This window comes from Panthera leo, chromosome D2 (genome assembly GCF_018350215.1).
Source record: "Panthera leo isolate Ple1 chromosome D2, P.leo_Ple1_pat1.1, whole genome shotgun sequence".
Taxonomy (NCBI): Eukaryota; Metazoa; Chordata; class Mammalia; order Carnivora; family Felidae; genus Panthera; species Panthera leo.
The window spans coordinates 22363817-22390398 of NC_056689.1; the positions used below are offsets into that span (position 1 = coordinate 22363817).

A 26582-nucleotide genomic window follows, 5' to 3' on the forward strand; every position below is an offset into this window, starting at 1 on the left:
AACCTCAGTGAGACATCACCTTACACCTGTCAGAATAATTAGAATAAAAGAGACATAAGTGTTGGGGAGGATGTGGAGAAAAAGGAACCCTCATTCACTGTTGGTGGGACAGTGACTGTGAAAATGGTACAGCCACTGTGAAAAACAATATGGAAGTTCCTCAAAAAATTAAAAATAGGAATACTATTTGATCTTGTAATTCTGCTACTGGGTATTTACCCAAAGAAAACAAAAACAGTAATTCAAAATGATATATGCATCACTATGTTTATTTCACCATTATTTACAGTAGCCAAGATATACAAGCATCTTAAGTATTTATGGATAAATGATTGGATACGGAGGATGTGGTACACACACACACACACACACACACACACACACACATACTGGAATACTACAAAGCATTAAAAAGGATGAGATTGTACCATTTCTTTTTTGCTTTGTAATCAGTATATTAAGGAGACATTCATATAGTTCAAGAATTGCTTAATTCTGATATCCAGATTCAAGCTTGTGAACATAACTTATAAACATACAATTAAAGCTATGCATCATAATTTACTATACTACCAACATTTAAATTATGGGGTGTAAGTTAAATGGTTTAAAGTAAGCCTGTAACATACCTAAGAAACACCTTCCTAGCTCATACATGCAAATTCACTTCTCCATGCAAATGTCTCTTCACTCTAAGTTACCCTGCTCCCAAAGTCATTACTCTGAAGCTTATCATGGTACAAAGAGAAGGAAAAAAAGTGTAACCAGGACTGATTTTATATGTATATAAAATGTAAATAAATATGAAAAATATACATAAGATATAAAATTTTATATAATATATATAAGATGGCACAGCAGAAGGGAATGCAGTTCTATAAGAGCAAGCCCTCAAATGGCAGATTATGATAAATGCTTCTTTAGCAAGGTACCTTTCCACCACTGATACCACAGGCCCAATTAATCACACAGCATGCCATCTTCAAATAACAGTTGAGGCAATAGAATAATTGCAGAAGCATCACAATCAATCCCATTGAATAGAACTACAGACCAACACTTCCCTACAAGTTAAGTTCTTCTTCTGACTGCCAATTAAACACAACTTTTAACTTCATAGTTTGCCAATTAAGGGTCATACACTGAAATCAATACATACACCTAGCATTTCAGTCTAAACTGCTTCAGGTACCTAGAGCTGAAATCAGTTACAAGGTATGGCCTAACAAATGCTAGGGGAGATTTTTTTTTTAAAGTAGTTTTTACGAGTGTTAAACTCATCTTGCACACTGAAGTCATCATACATATGGGGCAAAGGCAGAGTTTTAATATTTGAGTTTATTCTTCATTTAACTTTTAAAACATTACAATAGTTGAATATTAAAACAGAAACAATGAGCTATGATTACAGTCTTTCTCTCATTCACTACTGCATACAAGATGCCAGCAGGTTATTCACAGGCCCCATTAAGAGGTCTGACACTGAACACCATCCCCAGGAAGATGTTCATCATTCTCATATGCTTCTCCATTGTGATGGTGCCATCTTTCCTGATTTGGACCAAAGTGCACCAGTTCTACCTGGTCCATTTCATCAGTCTCTTCTACTTCCTTCTTCTCAGATAGGAGTTTTTCTAGCAAAGAGTTTATCAGGAGAGAGAAAGCTGCTCTCAGGAAAGTTTACCTTAATTTCGATGATTAGGTGACCCTTTTCATATTCACCCTACAATAAATTGGCATGCCTTCATTTAGCACATTTGATATCTCCCTGCTTGACAGTCTGACCTGGATGAGAGGTGATGACAATGGTTCTGTTGTCACGAGTAGATATTGACTTTTGAAAGCCATACAGTGCTTCAACCAGCTGTATGTCCATATACAAGAGAAGATCCTCTCCTCACCAAGTAAAAACAGCATGGCCCTTCTGATCTAAAATAATGATAATAGCTCGTGTTTCCAGTCCTGGTTCTTAGTCTCCTTCACCATGGAATGTTATTTTCTGGCCATCTTTCATGCCCTTGTCAATATGAACTTCTAGAATCTTCCTTTCTCGAATTCTCTTCCTTCTATTGCAGCTTTTACATCTATCTTTAGGACTGATCCATTCCCTAGGGTCCTGGCACTCAATGCACACAGATTGAATTTGCTGAACCATTCCAGATCCTGTCTGATGAATTCTTATTTGCACTCTAGTACCTCAGCCATTGGGACAACATTCTACCACTCCTTTCTTACCACCTTGGCCTTCACATTTGTTGCAAATCACATTCTTCTACAGAACTGGTTTTCTTATTGCACTGTTACATAAATCTCCTAAGGTTACAGAGAGCTGATGTACAACATTTTCACCTCTCCCTTCTCTCTGCATCCTTCCTCCTCCTCCAAAAAACGTATCAAAGGTGTCCATGGGAGAGTCCAAACCACTGCCTGGTCCACCTTCTTTAATTGCCTGTTCTCCTCCTTTGTCATATAATTCCCTTTTCTTTGCATCAGAGCGCACTTCATAAGCTTGAGAAATCTGTTTAAACTTCTCTCCTTCATTTGGATTCTTGTAAGGGTGGTACTTCAAAGCCAGTTTCCTGTAAACCTTTTTCAATTCTTCCTGGGTAGCACTGGGTTTGACCCCCAAACATCACAGTAAGTAGTTTCTTTCACCATTTTCTACAGCAGGTGAGCAGGCCAAGGTTGGTGTGAGGGAGTGGGAAGGAGCTCATTCCTGGGTGTAGTTTGGGCAGCCATGGCTCCTCCACTTCTGACCAAGCATTCTGGAAAGTTCTGCTCAAGATTGTACCATTTGAGACAACATAGATGGACAAAGAATGTGTAATGCTAAGTGAAATAAGTCAGACTAAGAAAGACAAATACCATATGATTTCAGTCATATGTGAAATCTAAAAAAAAAACAAATGAATGAACAAAGAAACAAAAAGCAGAATCAGATCAATGAATACAGAGAACAAACTGATGGCTGCTAGAGGGTGGACAAGATGGGTGAAAGGGAGGGAGATATAGGCTTCCAGTTATGGAATGAATAAGTCATGGGGATAAAAGGCAAAGCATAGAGAATGTCATGAGTGACATTATAACAATGTTGTATGGTGACAAATGGTAGCTACGCTTGTGGTGAGCATAGCATGATGTATAGAATTGTCCAATCACTATGCTGTACACCTGAAACTAATGTAACAATGTATGTCAACTATACTCACATAGGAACATAAAAGAAAGGACTCATGAAAACAATATATACATGTTTTGTTTTTTGAAATTAATTAGTTAATTAATTAATTTTTAAAGTTGATTTATTTATTTTGAGAAAGAGTGAGAGAGCAAGAGCACAAGCAGGTGAGGGGCAGAGAGAGAGAGAGAGTGGGAGACAGAATGCAAAGCAGCCTCTGTGCCATCAGTGCAGAGCCTGATGAGGGGCTCTAACACATGAACCATGAGATCATGACCTGGGTCGAGATCAAGAGTCAGATGCTTAACCGACTGAGCCACCCAGGTGCCCCAATATATACATGTTTTAAATATTCATGTTGTTCACTAATATTTGATGAAGAGTCAAGGCCCCTCTTTTCAGTGTTCTGAGGAGAGCTCGGTCATCTTCCTTGCATCCTGCATACCCACAAGACACTGTCTCCTGTGTCTCCTAGTTTTAATTTACTAAAAGCAGAGCTAGAAGTTAAGGGGTTGTGAGGTAGCCTGAGAGCAGAAGCTGCCTGGATTGTTACATATACCTCACACTCTTTCACAAATATCTTACCACAATAATTTTCTTGCCTTTGTCAACTCTTTCTGAAGTATTCGGCCAGGTTTTCACAGAATCCCCAAACTCCCACACTGCTATTGCATCAGTTTGTGTACATTTAATTAAGTTATGTAATTGCAATAGCAAGAAAACTGGCATAAACTGACTTGAGAGAAACATAGAGAACTCAAAGTGAACATTAAACATATGTGTGTGGATTCTAGAAAATAACCTACTAGTGGTAATTGTCCAATGTAAAATCAGTCAGATATTTTACAGAGAAAAGGAACCCATGGCTTAGTCAAGTGGACTGGTTAAGTGGAAGTGGTCAGGATCATCAGCTGGGTTTAATCTTGAGCGCTTAGCTTCCTTCTATGAACTGAACTTTGCTAATTAGAAATGCTGTGAGATTCTGAGCTTTTGACCCTTGAAGTGTTTTAAACTTTTATGACCTTGTTAGGTTATTTCAAGGCAATTCAATTTAGGACGTTGGGTGGTATTTGAATTTTCTCTCTTGCCAACCCATTTCTTTTTTCATGATCTCCTCTAATCCACGTGCCCCAATAAAAATACTAGTTTAATTTTAAAATGCGAGATAGATGAACAATCCTATCCTGTGGAAACAGCGTCTGCCAAACGCTTGCTGAGGAAAAACCACCCATAACGTCCTGACGCTCAGCTGCACTCATATCCCTGGATCCTTCCTGAGCAGTCAAGCTTTTAAGAATACCTCCTGACACTTTTACCTAATTTGATGTTGAAAGTTTTAATGCAAGCCACGGAAAATGGACCTTTTGTCAATTTACATAAAGTCTCTTTTGGTCTCTTATTAGTACAAGTATTTTCTTAAATAGGAAAATTCAGTACTCTTTGTTTAGACTAGCATCCATATTTCAAAGGATTATGAAATAAGTGTTTGATACAGAAGAGATAAAAAGAAGGCATCCATTTGAAAATCTTGATATAATTGATCTGATAAATTCTTAACTCCTGCTGATGTTGATGAGAGTGGTGCATGCAAAGAGCCAGAGGTCACGTTTGAGGTATTTGAAATTTGGAACAGTCTCCCAGAGGGTTCTCTAAACCTTCCTGATACTACTGTCTTCTTGAAGAGCCATTTGGCTGGCAAAGATAAAAATTTGCATGACTATAATGTGATAGATTCAGTTGGTTTAAATTTACAGATTTTTCTTTTTTCTTTCTAGTGTTTGAAAAGTTGGGAGATTTTATGGTTCAAGAATGAAGCATAGGGAGACAACAGGCATATGCTGTTGCATGATAGCAACAGGCGGGAGCGAAGTAGCTGTCGCCCCTCAGATGGGGCTTGCTCTCTTCAATTCCCTGTGGTCTCCCTCTTGCCTGTGGCTGCCTGTGGCCAGTCATTGATGTTACCTCCTGACTCCTCCAGGCAGGTGAGTTTGCAATCCCTGTCAGGGACTTTAACTATTTCTTCATGTAAGCTTTGTGTACAGAGATATATTGATCTAGAAGAATTAGGTTCATCCAATGTAATAAATTGTACCCCCTGCTGTCTGCATGAGGCTGTTGAGCTGTCCCCTAATCTGCTATAAACACTCAGAGTGGAAGGTGCCTCCCCCCAAACATTAAGGATCCCAGTTTAGCCAGATTTAAAAATATACAGTTTTAATATTTATATATTTTTAATGTTTATATATTTATTTTTGAGAGAGAGCATGAGCAAGCACAAACAGGGGAAAGACAGAGAAAGAGACGGAGACACAGAATCCAAAGGAGGCTTCAGGCTCTGAGATGTCAGCACAGAGCCTGACACAGGTCTTGAACTCATGAACTGTGAGATCATGACCTGAGTTGAAGTCAGACACTTAACAGACTGAGCCACCCAGTTGCCCCCAAAATATGCAGCTTTAATGTGAATGAAAATCTTGCAAACCTTCAGATGAATATCTCCTCAAAGCCAAGTCACATGTGGTCATTTATTTACCTTTTGACTGCTCTAGTCCTGGATTATCTAATTTCTCAGGTTTCATGGGATGTCATGGAAATAGTATTGAATAAAGTACAAGGGAAGCCCAGAATTGACTCTCAGCTTTTGTCCTGATTTCCTGAAACAGCTGAGTGGGTTTCAGCAGGTTTCCTTGGCCTTGCCCTCAAACTTCTTCATGGTTCTTCCCCAGCGGTTTAGCATAAGGAACAGTAGGGTTGTAACTCATCTGGCTAGGAGAAGGTATCTGAGGACAGAGACCCACTGACAATGACAGGGAGGTTGGAGAAAATATGGCAGATAGGATCAGGCCAGGGGGGTCATGGCAAGATACAACTAAGGGTAATGGCTAGAGGGGAAGTGAAGCTAGAAACCAGGGGGAAAAGTATGAAAAGTTTCTTGGTCTCTTGTTTTCATATTCATTGCTTAGGTTGGAAATTCATTTCTACTGAACAAGAAATATATGACCAGCAGGATCTCTGGGATTACATGGAGGTTGAAGAGAAAAAAAGAGATTTCACATGAAATACACATTTATTCCCAGTTATGTAGAACACTTCACATGTATTTGAGGCTTTGGTTTGGGTCATCAGCAAATGCAAGGATAAGTTTGCTAATGTGAATTTTATGCTTAAGTGGCTTCCTTATCCTTAGATTCTCTTTGTAGACTGGTGGCCTGTCTGTGACAGATACCAATATTAGCAAAGTCATTTCTTGTCACCTGTTTACAGCTCCTTCTCTGGGAACCACAGTAAGAAGTCCGTGCCTGGAAGAGGGTGAGGAGGTGGGTTGTGTGTGGTTTGACTAGAGGAAGCACAGCTTATTAGGCTAACTAGCCAAGTTTTAAAATCCTGATATAAATAAAATGTTTTTCTAAATATTATTGTTTAGCTCATTTCCCGGGTAAGTGCATGAATCATACATCTTTGACCTTGGCTCTAAAATATAGATTTTCATCTTTAAAGAATTTGGGATCATAGGTTAGAGATCATAGGTTGTTTCAGCTGGAAAGGATTTGGAGATCTTCTAGTCTACTCAATTTTATGGATGAAAAAATTATTCCCAAACTCTGTCATATCTAAATCTCTTTTTTCTTGACTTTAATTTTTTTAAGTTTCAAGCTTTATTGAAATACAATTGACATAATATTATATAAGTTTAAAGTATACACGTTTTGATTTGATACACTTATAAATTGCAAAATGATTACTATCATAGCATTAGCTAAAACCTTCATCATGTCACATAATTATCATTTCTTTTTTGTGGTGAGAACATTTAAGATTTACTCTCTAAGCAACTTCCAAGTATGTACTATGGGATTATTACCTATTCTAAATAACTCTTTTTTTTTTTTTTTTAAGTAGTCTTCATGCCCAGTGCGGAGCTCAGTGGGGGCTTGAACTTAAGACCCTGCGATTAGACCTGATCTGAGATCAAGACTCAGATGCTTGACTGACTGAGCAGCCTAGGTTCCCCCATAAATAACTCAATAGATTGAAACACATTAAGTAATATGTTTAGTTTTAATTAGGTTTTTTAGAGAGGGAACTTCTGGGGAACTCTCTTTGCTTCTGCTCTAGTCTGGATTAGTGCTTTCTGGGCCTGGACACAACAGTCACTCTACACTTCCCTTCTTTACCATTCCAGGACACATTTTGCCTCGTTTTTTCGTTGGGTCCCGAGTTTCCTTATTTCCATGTCTTTTTGTTTCCTGGTTTATACCTTCATTTTGGTGGAGAGCATTGTTTATCCTGTACTTTCTAGAGTAGGGGGCCACAGCAGGTAAATTTCTTGAGGACTTGTATACCTAAAAAGTCCTTATGATCACATTTATTTGATAATTTGGATAAGTGTAGAATTTTGGAGATCAGTCTTCCCGCTGAATCTTTTTTATTTATTTATTTATTTATTTATTTATTTATTTATTTATTTTTGGGACAGAGAGAGACAGAGCATGAACGGGGGAGGGGCAGAGAGAGAGGGAGACACAGAATCAGAAACAGGCTCCAGGCTCCGAGCCATCAGCCCAGAGCCTGACGCGGGGCTCGAACTCACAGACCGGGAGATCGTGACCTGGCTGAAGTCGGACGCTTAACCGACTGCGCCACCCAGGCGCCCCTCGCTGAATCTTTTTTTAAAAATTTTAAAAATATTTTATTTATTTTTGATAGAGACAGAGCACAAGTGGGGGAGGGGCAGAGAGAGAAAGAGACACAGAATCTGAAGCAGGGTCCAGGCTCCGAGCCATCAGCACAGAGCTGGATGCAGGGCTCAAACTCACAAACTGCAAGATCATGACTTGAGCTGAAGTTGGGCGCTCAACCAACTGAGCCACCCAGATGCCCCACTTCCCATTGAATCTTGAAGACATTGTTATTTCTTTGAGTTTTAGCTTCTGGTGTTGGTTTTGCGTCATCTGATGCCAATCTGACTCCTGATTTCTTCCATATGACAATTTTTTTCATTCCGTTAGGTTTTATTGCTGATTTACTGGTGATGGGTCTTTGATTTGTCTTATTCATTGTCAGGTGTAGTTAGGTGTAGGTTAGCCCATTAAGTTTGGAAACTTTTATGTTTCAGTTTTATGAATGTGGCATCCATTACTAATTGGATTCTCCTATTCTATCTTTTGTGCAGTTTCTTTTGGGAGCTTCTAGACTATTTCTCTAATTTTCTGATCCTTTCTCTTCTTTTTCCATATTTTTGTCTTTGTGTCTATTTTCTAAGGAAATTTCCTTAAGTTTCTCTCCTGACCCTTTAGTTGAATTCTTTCAATTCCTGCTCTTGTAATTTTCACTTCTAAGAGTTCTTCTATTTCTCTAAATATTACTTCTTTTTGTGACACCTGTATTTTGATGTATGCAATATTCAGTATTATTGCTGATGCTGTCATAATAGTTTTGTAAGTTATCTTCTGATAATATTTTTGTAACTTTTCCTTTTTGTCGTTTTCTTATAATGTTTATTTTTTTGAGAAAGAGAGAGTGGAGGAGGGGCAGAGAGAGAGGGACAGAGGATCTAAAGCAGCTTTTAGCACAGAGCCTGATGCAAAACTTGAACTCACGAACTATGAGATCATGACCTGCACTGCAGGCCAATGCTTAACTGACTGAGCCACCTAGGCGCCCCTCATCTCTGACATTTTTAATGTGTTTCTCCATTTTCTTTCATTGTGGAGAATTTCTTTATATTTTTGGTAAACTTGGTTTTCCTCTCCTTAGTGAGGACGAAGGAACTAAATCTGGTTTTAAAGTTTGTGAGCATGAGTGAAATTCATGAACTGCTGGGCTTGTGTGTTTATAATTTGTTATTGTATTAATAGGTTTTGAGAGGGAATGAAACTAAATGCGTACGTTCAGTGCACGATATTTAACTAGAAGTCCTGGTTCCTGCACTCTTATACTAGGTGCCATGTTTCTAGGACCTAATAAAGCTTTGGTGCTTGTCTCTCAACCTTTCTCTCCTCACCAGCACCCTATCTCTCTCTCCTTCCTCGTACATCCCTTCTGCCATACTCATGCCACATTCAGGGGACATTTGCTTGGTAGATCTGTTTTCCTTTAGCATCCTGAACAATTTGGAAATAGCCATTATGGAAAACACTCTAAAAAAGAGTAAGATCCATAACTGTCCTTGTCTAAGGGCAGGGCTTTAGGTTAGGAAGATATCAGCAAATAACCAGCCAGGTACCTTCTATTTAATTCAGGAGATATTTATTGAGCTCCAATTATGTGCATGGCATAAAATTGCCACTGAAAGAGGAGTAAACAAACAAACAAAAAGTAAAATAGTATGTCCTATTCCAAAAGGCTCATATGCTAATACTTTAAGCCTGAGCCATGACATTGGACCTACCACTGCTCATTGCATGATTTTGAAAGGAATTCTGAATTAGTTCATAGAAATGTCAAATTAATTAAGGTCCTCAAAAGCTTTAAATTGGAATGTTAAAGCTTTTTTTTCCTTTTATCATTAGATTTTCAAAGGTAACAACCTTACCTTGAACTTTTTTGTATTTTTCTCAAACTGTCTTGCATCACGTTTTACCTGGCAGGTATACCATGTGTGTTTGTGGCCAATGATGCTGACATTAGAACTGGTCACTATGGCTACAACCTGTTAGACTTTGATAGAAAAATCAATGCCTTGCTTAAACTTGGGATGTAGGGAGCAAACACAAAGATTGCCACCATAATTGCCACTTGTGGTGAGGCAGATTCTAAAGTTATGTCCATGTTTGGAGAAAGGGATCATAGCATTAGTTAGTAGTTGTACCTTGTTTTGCTGTTTCTCAGGTAAGCAGTTTCCATGGTTCTTCCATGAATATCATTACTGGGATTCATGAGAGAAGCAGTGACTAATTGGCTCAAAGTCAGCTCTTTCATCTTCCATGTCCACTGTAAGGTTGTCCCACACAGGGGATTTATAACCTTCCTGCCTGCTGGGACTGGGTGGAGCAGGGCCCGAATATTCTCACCACGACTCTATCTCTGGACCTTCAGTTTGAATACAGGAAGGGTCATGTAGCCCTTCCCCTAAAAAATGGCTGTATAAATGAAGGTCTGTCTGTACACAATGTCAATTAACGGCATTTTAATGGTCAAGTCTCATTATTCACACTAGTTATGTTTTGCAAAGTCACTGAACCATTGTTTCTGGGGAAAATATAGGGTTAGACTCCTATGAGGCTCTGGTCACAACATCATCATTAACTGATCAATACATAACCTTGTTTTAAGTGACAATTTATTTAATATATATTCTTGGTCCATTGACATTGAATTCATAGCCAATAACACGATAACTCTTACCTGAACAAAGCTTGCCTAACACATGTCCATTCTCCATAAGGCACATCACACTGTTTTGTGCTTTGGAACAGGGTATGGCACTTCAGCATTATGCTTGGGGGCCGTTTTTAACCAGTGAAATCATCAGCAAAAAACACAAAAATGTGGAAAACATGGCCCTACATAGACTGTGAAAAGGACACTTTTTTATAATAGGCAGCTGAAATAAGGCAGGGCATCACCTTGTTTACCTTAGTTGGGAACATGTGTGGCTTACATTTTTTGTAGACTCCGTTCATGTCTGCACATGTTCACAAAACATCATTGGTATTGATTTTGGGATAACAATTTTTTGCAGGTAGGCAAATTTGCAAATACAGAATCTGCAAATAATGAGGGTTGAATGTGTGTGTATATGGACAAATGGAAAACAAAACAAAATTAATCCCCAAAGCTTGATGACCTTTCCATCTTCATATGTGTGTGAGAATTGACCAGCCTGACCTTGACATTTTACCCAGTAGAGGGACAGATCCTATTCCTTCCTATCAGCAGCAGTTACCAGCCAATACTTCACATGAGCTCCAGGTTTATTTTCCTTTCCCCTTGTTTTGTTAAGTTCTGTTTTATGGAAGTAGCCAGGTGAGCACACAGTGACCAATATTGTGGGCTGAAAATGGGTAGGCATTATTGAAACAGCTGAAGCAAACCTCCTTCTGCCTGGGGCTGAGATCTTAAACTCTAACTACTGAGAGCTGTCCGAATTTCCAGAACCATCTGCTGTTGAATTATTTAGTCAGACAAGTTTTGATCTGTTTCATTTCTTTGTCCTAGTTCATGACATTTAAAAAATGTATTCTGCTTGAGTAATTTCTATTCTTGTCACATGGCATAGGGACTTGCCTGAATCTGGAAGGAAATAGCAAATCCATTTGGTACCAAGAGGGGGAAAACAGTGTGGGGAATATTGGTGATTATATTCACTCATACTGTGGATGAGTAAAATTGTGAAAGCTGTTAATATTTGGTAAATTTATCTGAACTGTATAAAATAAATTTGTAGCAACAATGTACTTTTTAAAAAAAACATTGACTAATTTATTTTGAAGTAGTTTCCTGACTCTCCCTAAGTGTTGTCATTGGGATGTTGGTATTTTATGACACTGCATTGAGGAGGAATAATGGTATGGGGAGCATGGTAGCAGAGGGAGAACTATCATGGTCCCCAAAACCTTCTTCAGCTTAACTTCCATGAGTCAGAGGTAGGTCATATAACAACCTTAACCCTCAGTGATATTAATCTTTGGGCTAGTCAGGACTTTTTCTTATTTAAAATGGAAAAAAAAATGTATTCAAATGGCTTTTTTCACCTCCAGCTTTATTGAAGTATTATTGACAAATAAAAATTATATATATTTAGGTTGTGTGATGTGTTAACAGTAAAATGTGATGATTTAATATACATATTCATACCATAGTCATGCTAATTAACATATCCATTACCTTACATAGCTATCATTTGTGTGTGTGTGTGGTGAGAACACTTAAGATCTACTTTTTTTTCTTTCAAATTTTATTTAAATTCTAGTTAACATTAGTTTCAGGAGTAGAATTTAATGATTCATCACTTACATATAACACCCAGTGCTCATCATAACAAGTGCTCTCCATTTGAGATCTACTCTTAGTAAATTTCAAATACAGTATTGTTAACTATAGTTACCATGTTGTACATTAGATTCCCCAGAACTTACTCTAACTGAAAGTTTGTATCCTTTGACCAACATCTCTCCCAATTTCCCCCACCCCCTCATCCCTGTCAACCACCATTCTGCTATGAGTTGTATGATTTCAACTTTTTTAGATTTTGCCTGTAAGTGAGATTACACAGTATTTGTCTTTCTGTGTCTGGCTTATTTAATTTAGCATAATGAATTCCAGGTTCATCCATGTTGTCACAAATGGCAGGATCTCCCTTTTTTATGGCTGAAAAATATTCTTATATGTATATGGTACATATATCACATCTTTTTATTCATTCATTCATAGATGGATACTTTGCTCCCATATATTAGCTATTGTGAATAATGATGCAGTAAACATGAGAGTGCAGATATCTCTTTGATATCCTGTTTTCATTTCCTTTGGATATATACCCAGAAGTGGGACTGTTTGGTAATACGGCAGTTCTATTTTTTTTTTTTAATTTTTTTTTTAACGTTTATTTATTTTTGAGACAGAGAGGGACAGAGCATGAACGGGGGAGGGTCACAGAGAGAGGGAGACACAGGATCTGAAGCAGGCTCCAGGCTCTGAGCTGTCAGCACAGAGCCCGACGCGGGGCTTGAACCCACGGACCGTGAGATCATGACCTGAGCTGAAGTCGGAAGCTTAACCAACCGAGCCACCCAGGCGCCCCCCGCAGCTCTATTTTTAACTTGTGGAGGAGCGTCCATACTATTTTCCATAATGATTGTACCAATTTACATTCCCACGGATACTGTACAAGGATTTCCTTTTTATCCACACTCTTGCCAATACTTGCCATCTTTTGTCTTTTTGACAATTGCCATTTTAACAGGTGTGAAGTGATATCTCATTGTGATTTTGATTTGCATTTCCCTGTTGATTATTGATATTGAGCACCTTTCCATGTACCTGTCAGCCATTCATATGTCTTTTTTAGAAAAATGCCTATTCAGGTATTTAGCTCATTTTTTAATTAGGTTATTTCATTTATTGATTGCTGTTGTGTTGTAGGAATTCTTTGTATATTTTGGTTATTAACCCCTTATCAGATACATAGTTTGCAAATATTTTCTCTCAATCTGTAATTACCTTTTGTTGATTGTTTTGCTGTACATAACCTTTTCTTATTGGTTCACTTACCAAAACTCTTCTATGTAGGCTTTAGGTGTTGGCTGGATCCAGGGGTTCAAAAGATGTCATTAAGAGTCAATATTTTTTCTCTTTTTCTCAGTTCTGGTGTCTTCGTAATGTCCTTCCCTTGTAATATCAAATTAATTTATGTCCTAATGTCACAGAAACTTCTTCAAAAATAAGTTATTTTGGTTTCCTAACAATTTCACAGAAGCTCCAGAATTCAGTTTTTTCCCTTCCTTCCTTTCTTCCTTCCTCCCTCTTTCTTTCTCTCTCCCTTTCCTTCTTTCTTTCTACTTTCCTTCCTGTTCCTCCCTCCTTCCCCTCTCTTTCCCCCCTCTCTCCCCTTCTTTAATCCTTACTTTCTTCCTCTCTCTCTTCCTTCCTTTCCCTCCCCCCTTCTTTCTTTTTCTTTCTTTCTTTCTTTCTTTCTTTCTTTCTTTCTTTCTTTCTTTCTTCTGTCTCTGTCTCTCTCTCTTTTTTGGCAAGTGCTTATTCTTGAATCAATCACCAGAGTCTGGGGGATGTTGTGCCCTGATAGGCCCGGCATCTATCACATGACCATGTGTAGAGCCAGGACTGGAGTTAGTGCCACCTGTATCACTTGGAATAGAGTAAGTGTAGGAATCCTTCATGAGGGAAAATCAGAGTGCTAGTATCATAAGAAAAGTAAATGAATGCTGGGCAGGCAAAATAATAAATGAGTATTTTGGATTCATTTAAACCATTGGCTTGCTATATGTTTAAATTAAGACCATGAATGTAGAAGTGCTTTGAAAACAACACATATAAATGTAGTATATCTTCCTTCTCCTTATTGGGTATAAATAACATCAATTTAATTAAATATACATTATATGTATATGTCTACAGAGCTACTGCCCCCTGTTGACTAGGCATTAGATATCAAGGTGAATAGTGAATAATCTTCATCCTCAAGAAGCTTAGAATTTAGTGGGAATATAGGCAAGTAAAAAACAGTTAGCTATAATATGAGGCAGGAGGAAATAAATAAATAAAGAGCAACATGGATGGGAAAGCACAGAATGTTGGCAGATGTTCATTTTGAGCAAAGTAAGTTTAGAGCATGTATTAGTGCCTTAGAAAAACCAGAAGATCTCACACTCTTGAAAAGAGCACTGGAACCTTTGCCAAGTCTATTGGGCGGGGCAGGACAAAAGAGAAAAGAGAAATAGAGGAAGAAGAGAACAGGAGAGTTGAGGGTGAATATTTATATTAAAATAGGAAAGCAGTACCTGGGAGGGGGGCGGTAATAATCCAGAGGGGTTAGTCCCTGTGGTTTTCAGCCCTCTAGGAGACTTTCAAAACACAACGAGGTATTGCCCTTCTTTTGACTTTCAGAAGAAGAATCTCCAGCCAGGGCCCCAGGCATGCTTGAACAAGTGAACAAGTTAAACCTGGGACTTTGAAGTGTGTGACTGGTATAATTCTTTGAAGATTCATCAGAAGAATGTTCGTTAATTTGCTGCCTTTTATTTCTCTCCCCAAACATTTGTGATCCCGAATTACTACTTTGCTCTTTAAGCATTAAATTATGTTTTATACTCAATAATATTTTATTTACATTGCACACCAAGGTTGCATAATTTGGGGGTGGAAATAAGTTAGTCTTGAAACTTGAATTGTTTCCTTAAGCCTTCAATTGAAAAGAATTTATATAATATCATGCTTCATTAATACCTCATTTATCAGGATGTCACCTAACCAGCCACATCAACTACTGTAGTTTCCAGTAACTTAAGATCCTGCACTGTACTCTTGTGGGAGTCTTTAAAGGCTGGCTACAGTCATCTCTCTCTCTCTCTCTCTCTCTCTCACACACACACACACTTCTAAAAATCTAGTCCATTTGTCCAGAGCAAATTAGAAATAAAGAATGAGTAAGAGGGATTTTGGGTAGCTGAGAAAGACTATAGAATTAACCTGAAATGATATCAAACAGCTGAAATTGAAAAGGAGACTGAAAAATTATAAAAAGCCAAATCAAAATATATAGCAATATTAGGATACTAATAATCTTAGTTAATACTAATAATCTTAGATTACCATATGCACACATTTTCTTGATTAAGGATCTGTGTTATTAAGAAGCATACGTGTTCAATGCTGTTTGTTTTAAAAGGCAAAAAAAAGGCTCATATATTTAATATATAAAACATTATAATTTATATGGTACACTGTAAAATTATAACTTATATACATTTGTATCACATATACTTTATTTATCTACCTGGTAAGCTTTTAAGATGTTGATGCTTAATGGGGTAAATTTCAAGTTATTTGGAAAATTCATTCACCTGTAACTTAGTGCTCTCTGACTGTATCTGTTAAATGAGACATTACAGCATTTTATGATTTAATTTCCCTCTGAGATCTGATATTTCATATGTGAGGAGTATGGCTTGGGAAGAAACAGTGGTATATATATTTCTAAAAAATACCACTTTGTTTTGTCAGTTAAGATTATTTCCTAGCAAACCAGCAAATCAGGAACTGGTTTAATCACCTTCTCATGACCAGGGTCATTACTATTAATAAAATATACCTGACATTTTGTCACAAGTGTTTCCTCCTGAGGATAGCAATATCTTTCTTTGTGGAATGAGGCTGGGGGTACGGGGGTTCAGACCTCAATGGAGACCTGAACTGAAGCCTGAAATTTTCTTGGATAATCTAAAGTCGGAACCTGGCAGAGATCACAGGGTCATATCCCAGGGGGCTCCTGACTATTATTCCTTGTCTGCTGGAGTCCCTTATTTCTCAGTTTGCTAAAAATGAAACAAATACATAGCAACAAGCCTGTGGTTATTCACAAGGGGTTATAATTTAAAGCTCTCTGCAAATCTCTGTAGTGATGAATACAAGCAGACATTTCATATTCAGCGTGTAATGTTAAGGTGGCTGTAGACTGTCTGACATTACAGTAGAATGAAAGGGTTGGATTCCCTCCAGATTCTCATGCAGTGCCTTTTAGATGTACATTTAATTGCAGTCTCAAGTCAAGTATGTTAACATTCAATATTCTTGTTGGAGAATGACAGTTCATTGCTGAATCAGCTCATCAGTGTTTCCTTGTGTCCATTTGAAACTTGAAGAATGGTGAATTGGATAAATGTATCTATTCTGTTTTATAATTATATATTTGGTTCTACTTATTGTTCTATTCTATTTTTTTATTATTAAAAATTAAAATAACTTGGTCAATGGTTGGCTAATATTGACTGTGGTCAGAGCTTGGCTGATCCCCTAATTTGACTTAGTGTTTGAAATGCACAATTTGGAATATTTCTGCAGAGAAATATGTTATCTTGATAAATGGAAAGCAGTGTTATAGTTGATGCCTTTCCCTTCTGTCTCCTACAAGTCTGGTCTTCTAGAGAAAAGGTGGGACATTCTTCATTAGCCTGAAATTTGTTCAATTCTTGGTTTGATCTCCTGCCCTGAAGTGGTAAGGTGAAAAAATTCATTCAGGGGTGCCTGGGTGGCTCAGTTGGTTAAGCCTCTGACTTCAGCTCACGTCATGATATCATGGTGCGTGAGTTTGAGCCCCGTGTTGGGCTCTGTGCTCACAGCTCAGAGCCTGCAGCCTGCTTCAGATTCTGGTTTCCCTCTCTCTCTGCCCCTCCCCTGCTCATGCTCTGTTTCTGTCTCAAAAATAAATAAAAAACATTAAAAAAAAGAAAAAAAGAAAAAAATCATTCAGATCTCATGAGCAAAGACTTTATTTATATATGTTAGTTCACCTGGGATTGGGCTCATTTTGAAAAATGTTAATGATTCATGTCAAAAGCTTTAAAAAAATTAAGGGTAAAAGAAAACATTCTGCTTCTTTACAAATAGTTTTCCGAAAGCACGTACTCTTATCAAAAACATTTCCCGTCAGGTTTAGCAAATGCCCAGGACCTCAGATTTTCAAGACTTTGGAGATTAAGATCTCCTTTGTGGCCCCACTTAGTTATCTTTATTGCCCTTGAGTTATTCCAAGGCTCACTAAAAGGTGAAGAAGAATTGGGCGTCAGCACGTGCTCAAAGCTGGCATGCATTGTTCCCATCCAAAGTGTGAAATACCATGATGCCTTGTTTACTTCTTCACAACAGTTTTTCAGGACCCCCAAATGAACACCGTCTAATCACTTCTGTAAACCAGGCAATCTCATAATTGGAGCTGAATAATTTTAATGTTCAGATCAGATCCTTCATCAGATCCTTCAGCCTCATGGCTTGTGTTTGGGTTTGGGATAATGATGTGGTGTCAAAGAATCTGCAGATATATATATTTTTTCCAAAATGGATATTTCTAATTTAGAAAAGGGAAGGTTTTCTGGAGAAATGAGGAAGTTTTGATTTTTCTGGCTTTTATCCTTTGCCACAGATGTACTGCTGAGGCAGATGAAATGCCTGATTCCTCAGTCACCAACACCACCCTTTAATGACAAGCCATTAACTTTAGTTAAAAGTGAGGCTATGGTGAGAATCCAGGAGATGGAGCGAGGATTGCATGTAATCTCTTATAAAGAACCCAGGAATCAGACCTTCAGAAGCAGGCAAAGGAGAGGGAGACATTCAGAGTAGATCTTTTAGAATAGGGGGTGGGGAACTTTCACTCCTATAGGGGGGGCTAAACGGTACAGGAAAGAAACATAGCCGGCCAGGAAAGGTGCCTGAGCAGGTGAATGTGAGCTGCAGGTGACTACAGGGTCAGCAGCTGCTCATTTCCAGCCAGTTTAGACTTCCCAGAAAACTGGGACACAGTGATCCTCAATCTATGCAATATTTTCAAAAGAAGATAAAGATTCAGATTTTATGTGAAACCTCCCCATATATAAATGTTTGTCTACGTTGAGGCTGGAATGATGTGCATGGGCTCTCTTTTTGCACTTTCAGGTTTAGAATGTCAATGTTCTCACACCAAACAATATGAAGTTAGTTGTCATATGTTGCTCAAGTAGGCAGTAATCCCAAAGAACACAAACTCATGTAGATATATATGAATGTAGGTATGTGTGTGTGTGTGTATATATATATATATATATATATATATATATATGCTTTTTGTTGTTGTTAAGACTACAACTGGCTATCATACATGATGGAAAAGAAATTGACCCAGGATTCACAGAGACAAGAGTGAGATCTAGAAATCAGGAACCATGGTATCTTTCTCTGTATCTTTCTGAGGACACACAGTCATGTTTCTGCCTTTCCAGGCATGTACCTCCATTTCTCCCTGCAGGTTGGCTCCCTCTGTTACTTCTGGGTGTCGCTGTCCCACATCTGAGGCATGTGCAAGGCTTTAGTCAGCTGAGTAGTGGACTCTGGCTCTTGAGCTGTATGACTTTTTTTTTTTTTTAAATTGAGCAATAATTGACATAACATTAGTTTCAGGTGTGCAACATAATGATTCGATATTTGTAGATATTGTGAAATGGTCACCACAATAAGTCCAGCCAACATCTGTCACTATACATAGTTGTAGAATTGTTTTCTTATTATTATAATAACTTTTAAGATTTTCTTCCTTAACAACTTTCAAATATGCGATATAGGACTTATTTATAGGTGGAAGCTTGTACTTTTTTACCCTTTTCACACATTTGGTTGCCCATCCCTGCTTCTGGCAACTACCAGTCTGTTCTCAAAATATGAGGTTTTTAAAACAATACACTCCACATATAAGTTAGATCATACAGTATTTGATTTTCTCTGTTTGACTTATTTCGCTTAGCATGATGCCTTCTCTAGATGACTTTATAGCCCCAGAGCCTACCAGTTAGTAGTGACAGTCTCTATGTCTGAGTTAGAAAATCTGACAGAGCCAGGCCTATGGATTTGTTCCCATTGGATGAGGAGCTTTCACTTCTTCAACTTCAGAGGATTGAATGTCATCTTCTCCAAGGTCCATGGGCACCTTAGATGAAGACCAAAGGGGAAGTTGGCATGGAAGCAGGTGTGTATAAACTATACATATTAATCCTGACATTTTAGATTTTAAAAGTTGACAAATTGGCTGCCTTGGTGGTTCAGTTGGTTAAGCATCTGACTTAAGCTGAAGCTCAGGTCATGATCATGGCTTGTGAGTTCGAGTCTTGCTCCGTGCCAACAGTCCAGAGCCTTCTTGGTGTTCTAGCTTTCTCCTCTCACTCTGCCCGTCTCTCACTTGTACCTTCTCTCTCTCTCTCTCTTTTTCTCTCTCTCTCAAAATAAATAAACTTTTAAAAAGTTTTTAAAAAAATAACAAAAAATAAAAGTTAACAAATTTAAATTAAAAGAAGTAATATGTGATCATAGAAAAAATTTGAGAAATTCTGTAAAAGACAAATAGTAAAATTATCCATAATCTCATTACCCAGAGTCAAATCAAATACAGACATTTTGGTATATTCATTTCAAGGCTTTTTTTTATAGATCTCAAAATGCTGTATTTAATAAGAGCAGATCCTAAAAGGATGAGATGATGTGGATTAAAATGAAAGATGTGGATTAAAATTAATTTTAATGAGTTAAATAGATTTTAAGTAATAAATTTGATGGAAGACTTAAAAATATTGCCTTTGATCTACTAGCTTCATATTTAGCGATCTTCTCTGAAGTAATTCTCAGAGATGTGTACAAAGATGTATGTATAAAGATATTCACCAATGCATTATTGATCATGGTCAGAAACTAGAAACACTTGAAATGCCCAACGATAAAAGATTAAGAAAAGTGTAAAACAGGCACCAGATGGAATATTTTGTGATCAATAAACAATTTTGGGAGAAATATATTTACTGAAGTAAAAATGTTCACAATAAGTTGCTAAGCAGATTGCAAAATTAAATGTGCATTTCAGTATTTTCTACTATTTCTGTATGGAGCATGTATTAGCTTTATAATGTGTAAACAAATAAACCCAATATACACAGTGAATAAAAAAAATGAATTTACTCACATAGAACTGTGTGAAAACAAGGAGGAAAATCATGGCACGAGATATTTTAGCAGTTTCTACAGTCAGTGAAGAGGAAAGTTGACATAGGGCTCTTTGACCAGAGTTTCTTTTAGGAAGCTGTCCCACCATGCAAGTAAAAATCAAAATGTATGCACCTTCCTCACCCCATTAGTGCATCAGGTGGAATTGAAATGTATCTCCCTTTATTTGATAATTGAGGTCTTTCAAGTTCTTATTCCTGATCTCCCCCTACTCCCTGAGAGCTTTTATTCTCTTTTCATCTACTGAAAGTAATATGTCTCCCTTTTGCAAAATCAAGAAAATATCAAAAGATACAAAGAAGCAGAAAAAAAATACCTCATAGTTCTACACTGTTACCTTTCTGAACTTCAGTAAGTCCAGGGGAATTGATGTGACTCTATACTGGGCATGCTTGGAAACTAAATTTTTCCACTAGATCAGAAACAGAGTGAGCTGTGTACATGTGTGTTTCTTCTCTCCTTGTGTGGTAAAATGAGGCAAAGCGAGAGTCACAATGGTAGTGGGACCCACAGCATTTCTGGATAAGGATTCAAAGTAATCAAGAGGTTACTTCATTTGTGATGAACTTAGCATATTTTCAAAGGCTAAATGCTGAAATCCTTCCTGAGTGTATCAGACTCTGCAGGTCAGATGAGACTATTTCTGCTCATTTCTCTCTACCTCTTTGTCTTTAGTTTGAAGATAGATTGCAGTATCAAACGGGTAAATATGGGCTTTAAGGAAGTTTGCAATAGCTGGAAAATGAACCCCCTGATTCTGAAATGCATCAATGTTGAGCATCCACCAAAGAAATACAAAAGGCACAGACAGCCTCTCAACTGGTTTGGGATTGAGGTAGATAGAAGCTGTTTTGTTTTTCTAACAATGCATTAAAGTTAATTTTATTTAATGCTCATGGTTTAAAGGGTCAAATAGTATAGAAACACTTAGAATGAAAAGCAATAATTCTTGGCTTCTGGTAATTTCCTCACTCCAGTCTCACTTGTAAGAGTCAACTACTTATCATTGTCTTTGCTTTTGTCTATTCATGTATTTTTCTCCATTTCTTCATATAAAATTGCTCACATTGCTGTTTCTTAATTTATCTTTCTTGACTTATCAGTGTTCTATTATGATGTACAAAGAGTTAGCTTAGTAATACTGGTCTCTACGTCTTTCTCCCCATTTCTATCCACTCCTAGTTTCTTCACTGGTCAGTTTTTCAACTCCCAGTGGTAATTAGCCACCACTTCCTCTTGCATCGTAATGGACAGTATTTACTCACTACCCACTGTGAGGATAATGACATCAATGTTCTCATGCTTTCCTCTACTGCCTTTCATCTCATTCTATCCTTGGTCAGTTACAGCTTTCCTCTTAAACTGGCAGGGTTGAGAATACGTACATTCTGATCAGTAGTCATAGCAAAGTATTCCCCAGTTTGTGTGCAAGTTGATTCTAAAATTTGAAAATAAATAAAAATGTATATTATTTTGTCAAGGGATAACAATGTCTTCTATCTCAATCTCTTTGTCCTACACTCTGAGAAATTTGCTTGATTTAATATTATAATGTGTCATTTTTTTAAATTTGACAATTTTGGGATTTCTAAGAGTGTTTTTTTTTTTTTTTTTTTTGGCCTTTGTACTGTTTTCATAGCCTCCTCTTCTTGGTTTATGGTTGCCATATCTTCTCTGTCGTCCTCTGTGGGAACACTAACTAGAAGTAGTTTTGTTCTTTCTCTTTCTCTCTCTTTTCCTCTCTCCCTGAATTATTCTGGTTCATCTTCAGTCATTTTTGCCTAATGTCTTCATATTGCTGGTTTCAGCTATCTTCAATGCCATCATTGGTGGGATTAAAAAAATGGACTGCGAGCCTTGTGCATGTGGGTGGAACTTGGTGAAGGGGAAGGAGTCGGTTATGTTAAGGGGTTAGAAAAGCAAAGATGATGCATTGAGATTCCTTAATGCCAGCATGATGAGCAATTTGCTCAGGGGTGCTAGTTGCTATACTGACTGCCCTACTTCTTCACAGATAATTTATTCACCATATCCAGAGGATGCCTTTTTTTCCCCTGGAAGATAAATATCTCACTTTAGAGTGTTCTGCATGGGAGTAGGTGAGAGGGAGAGTGTTGACTGTTCCATCTGTAGACTTTCAGTGAATCCTCATTTCAAGCCTATTCTTTAAATCTGTCCTCTGCCATACCTGGTGATTCTGAGTGTTCTAGGGCAGACCTGTTTTCTCTTATTGAGTGCAGTCTACTTCATTAGTATTCTTAGTTATGGTTTTCTCCATCTTTCTCCATTAGTCTTCAGACTCATCCATCTGTTTTTTTGTCTTACAGAAATTTTGAGATCCCTTGCTTACTGGTGAATTACACTGTCATTCCCTTTGTGCTTTTGGGTTTATCTGTTTTTGTTTTTCCAGAATCAGTATGATGGTGTCTCAAAAGGCAGAGGGAATAAATGCAGATTCCATATGGAAGTGTAAGCCACCACTATCCTTCTGAGCTCTAAGTTCAGAAGGCCATAAATATTTGAGCAAGATGAATGCAAAACAAGATTTAACAGATACATAGATTTCATATGGCTTTAAGTCTCCATGTATTGCCCTAGAAGAGGAGGATATAATTTTTGATTAAGCAAAACAAGAGATTTATTGAATGTGAAAAGTGGAGGACTGTGATTTAGAAATTTGCAGCCATGAATTCTATCCAGTTGATGCATTCAGAAAAGCAAGAATGGATAAGGCGGTGTATGCTGTATAACAAAAATAGATTGTCATAGGTGGAGTGATGTTTTTAGTAACAGGATAATAGATTCAGATGTTTTTAATAGATTGGTGAAGCCAATGAAAATACACTAGTATATACTGATTGAAATATTTAAAAAAATCATGGTGCCTGAATAGAAAATTAGGGACTTAAAAATAACCACAGTTGACATAAGTCAACTAATAACTATTTAAAAGTTAAATATCCCCATATTGAAATAAAGTCATTTCTTCTAGGATGTAGGATGCTATAGTTTGTAAAAGGCAGACAATGTTGGCTTGGTTTTGGCAAGGTATGTTCCAAAAGAACACACCGGAACTTCTCCAGTTTATTCTAACTATATTCTTATTTTCTACAGGATATTTGCTAAGACCAGCTATCATTTTCTGAGTGTTTGCTTTATGACAATGCTGTACTAGATACTTTACATATATTACTAAATATCTGGTATAATATGTGCCTTTCCAACATATTTTAATAATTATTAATAAAATATTAATGCTGTATACTTATTTATTCATAGAATTCATTGTAAATCCAATTAACAGCCTCATTCTTTCAGATGCACCACCTAAATCCAAAAATCAAACTCTTAAGAGAGCATATCTAGTTGTCTGCATGAAATGAAGGTTTGTTAGGTACAAGCAGATTTTGTCAAATGTCTATTCCTGTGAGTCCTCAGATGTGCACAGAATTTTTACACAGACTTTTATGTACTTTATCATTTTTAAAAATAGGGGATAATATTTTACCATTACAGTTGTAAGAATTAGAATATTAGATTTTACAGATTAAGTAATAAATAAATGCCAAGAAAAACATTATTCTTAAAGCAGCCCCTCCTTTTTTTCTTTTTTAAAACATTTTTAAATTTTATTTTAGAGAGAGAGAGAAAGACAGAGCATGAATGGGGGAGGGGCAGAGAGAGAGGGAGACACAGAATCCAAAGCAGGCTCCAAGCTCAGAGCTGTCAGCACAGGGCCTGATGCGGGGCCTAAAATCACCAACCCTGAGATCATGATGTGAGCCAAAGTCGGACACTTAACCAACTAAGCCACCTGGGTGCCCCTGTTTCTATTTTTTTTTAGGTTTATTTTTTTGAGACAGAAAGAGAGACAGGAGGGCAAGAGAGGGGGAGGGAGAGAAAGAGAATCCCAAACAGGCTCTGCACTGTCAGCACAGGGCCGGACATGGGGCTTGAGCCCCAGAACTGTGAGATCATGATCTGAGCCAAAATCAAGAGCCAAATACTTAACTGACTGGGCCACTGAGGAACCCTAGCAACCCCTCCTTTTCATCTTTTGGTTGCTGGCATTAGAATTAATAGACACAGTTTTCATGAAATGTGTGTTTATTGACAAGTTTGGTCATATGATCCCCAACTAAACCTTCTGGCAACAGTGAAAATTGCACTTACCTATCTTTAGGTTTAGAAGCTTGCCAAGCCACAACAAGGTAGATGTAGCTTTACTTGTTTTGCAGCGGGGGAAAGAGAAACTTACAGAAGGCAGGCAGTTCCCCAACGACATCAATTCTAGTTCAGCGATGGGACCAGGATTCACATCAATGCTGGTTCAATGATGGCTTCAAACCCAGATGTGCAACTGGCTTTTTTTGCTAACCTGCCTGGATTCTACACGCAAGAGGCTGTCTGAAGCCATTTGCCTCCTTGCGAGGCCCCTCACTTTATTTAACAACAGAAAGGCAAGGAAAAAATATATTATTTTTACAGTTGACCTAGCAAAGGTATTCTTTACATGGCTACTTGGGAGGTCAAATGATGGGCTTCAACATTAACTTCCCTTCCCTCAGAGTCCATACCACATAAGAAAGAGGAGCCAGTGAAGCACTAATGATGTACAAAAGAAATTCTTTATCAAAATATTGAATTAGGATGGCTATGAAACCTGCCTGTCAGCATAATATTTTAAAATTCATCTAATTTGAGAAGAAATGTAGACAGGATATAATTACTCACCATCAGCTCAGCTGAAAAGATGGCCATATCCTTTTTGAAATTTGAGTCTGAAAACGCAAAGTTTGAGCTCTCAGGGCACATGATTGTTCCGCTGCAGAAATGTCCTTCCATTTCCATTTTTCTGAACATCACTCTGTATCTCTGATCTCTGTTTTTTTTCTTCTGCACATGCTTGACAATGTGAAGGTCTATGCATGCCAGTCCAGGCGGGTACCTCAGATCTGTGTCAGCAATGCTCGGCTCCCCTACTGACATTTACTAATGGCTCTCCTGCTCTGGACCATTGCCTGTGTGGTCCTCTGTCTCTCTGGCCATGGTATGCCTTGTGAGATGTTCCTTGTGCTGGGATGCCAGATGCAGACTCCCATGAAGGCACATCGGTCTCTCTCCTCCACTGCTTTTTTTTTTTTAAATTTTTCAACGTTTTTTATTTTTGGGACAGAGAGAGACAGAGCATGAACGGGGGAGGGGCAGAGAGAGAGGGAGACACAGAATCGGAAACAGGCTCCAGGCTCCGAGCCATCAGCCCAGAGCCTGACGCGGGGCTCGAACTCACGGACCGCGAGATCGTGACCTGGCTGAAGTCGGACGCTTAACCGACTGCGCCGCCCAGGCGCCCCTCTCCACTGCTTTTAAGCTATACCTTAACATAGAACTATTTTTCTTCAAATACCTTAATTTCATTAGTATTCCTCTTTTCATTAAATTTTTGTCCCTTGGAAGGTTAGTTCTTCGTCTTGAAAGAAAATTTCTTAGATTTGGATTAAATAAATAATGCTTTTGTGTAATGAACAATTTAAATCGGGGGGAAAGGTCTAAAGTTGCTCTTGACACAGAATTAAGCCCCCCAGAATTATTAGTTTGCTTTTTTCCTGCCAGATTCAGATACTGTGCTCTGTGTGTGTGTGTGTGTGTGTGTGTGTGTGTGTGTTGTTATTGTCGTTGTTGTGGTGGTGGTGGTGTTTTTGGTTTTAATTTAAATTCCAGTATAGTTAACATACAGTGTAATATTAGTTTCAGGTGTATAGTCTTGTGACTCAGCACTTCCATACACTACCCCATGCTCATCACAGGTGCATCCTTAATCCTCATCACCTATTTCACCCATCCCCCCACCCATCTCTTCTCTACTAATCATCCGTTTGTTCTCTAGAGTTAAGAGTCTGTTCTTGGCTTGCCTCTTTTTCTCTTTTTTCCTTTTGTTTCTTTGTTTTATTTCTTAAGTTGCACATATGAGTGGAATCACTTGGTATTTGTCTTTCTCTGACTGACTTATTTCTCTTAGCATAATACACTCTAGCTGCATCCATGTCGTTGCAAATGGCAAGATTTCACTCTTTTTAATGGCTGAGTAATATTCCAGTGCGCGCGCGCGCGCGCGTGTGTGTGTGTGTGTGTGTGTGTATGTGTATAAACCATATCTTCTTTATCCATTCATCAATTGATGGACACTTTGACTATTTCCATAATT

General features: G+C 37.9%; 1 protein-coding gene and 1 pseudogene across 3 annotated transcripts in view; both read right to left on the minus strand.

Moving 5' to 3' along the window:
* RHOBTB1 (Rho related BTB domain containing 1) overlaps window positions 1-26582 on the minus strand; it is a 260530-nt gene that overhangs the window by 192122 nt on the left and 41826 nt on the right. The window lies entirely within an intron of this gene.
* Window positions 1468-2658, minus strand: LOC122202018 (annotated as a pseudogene).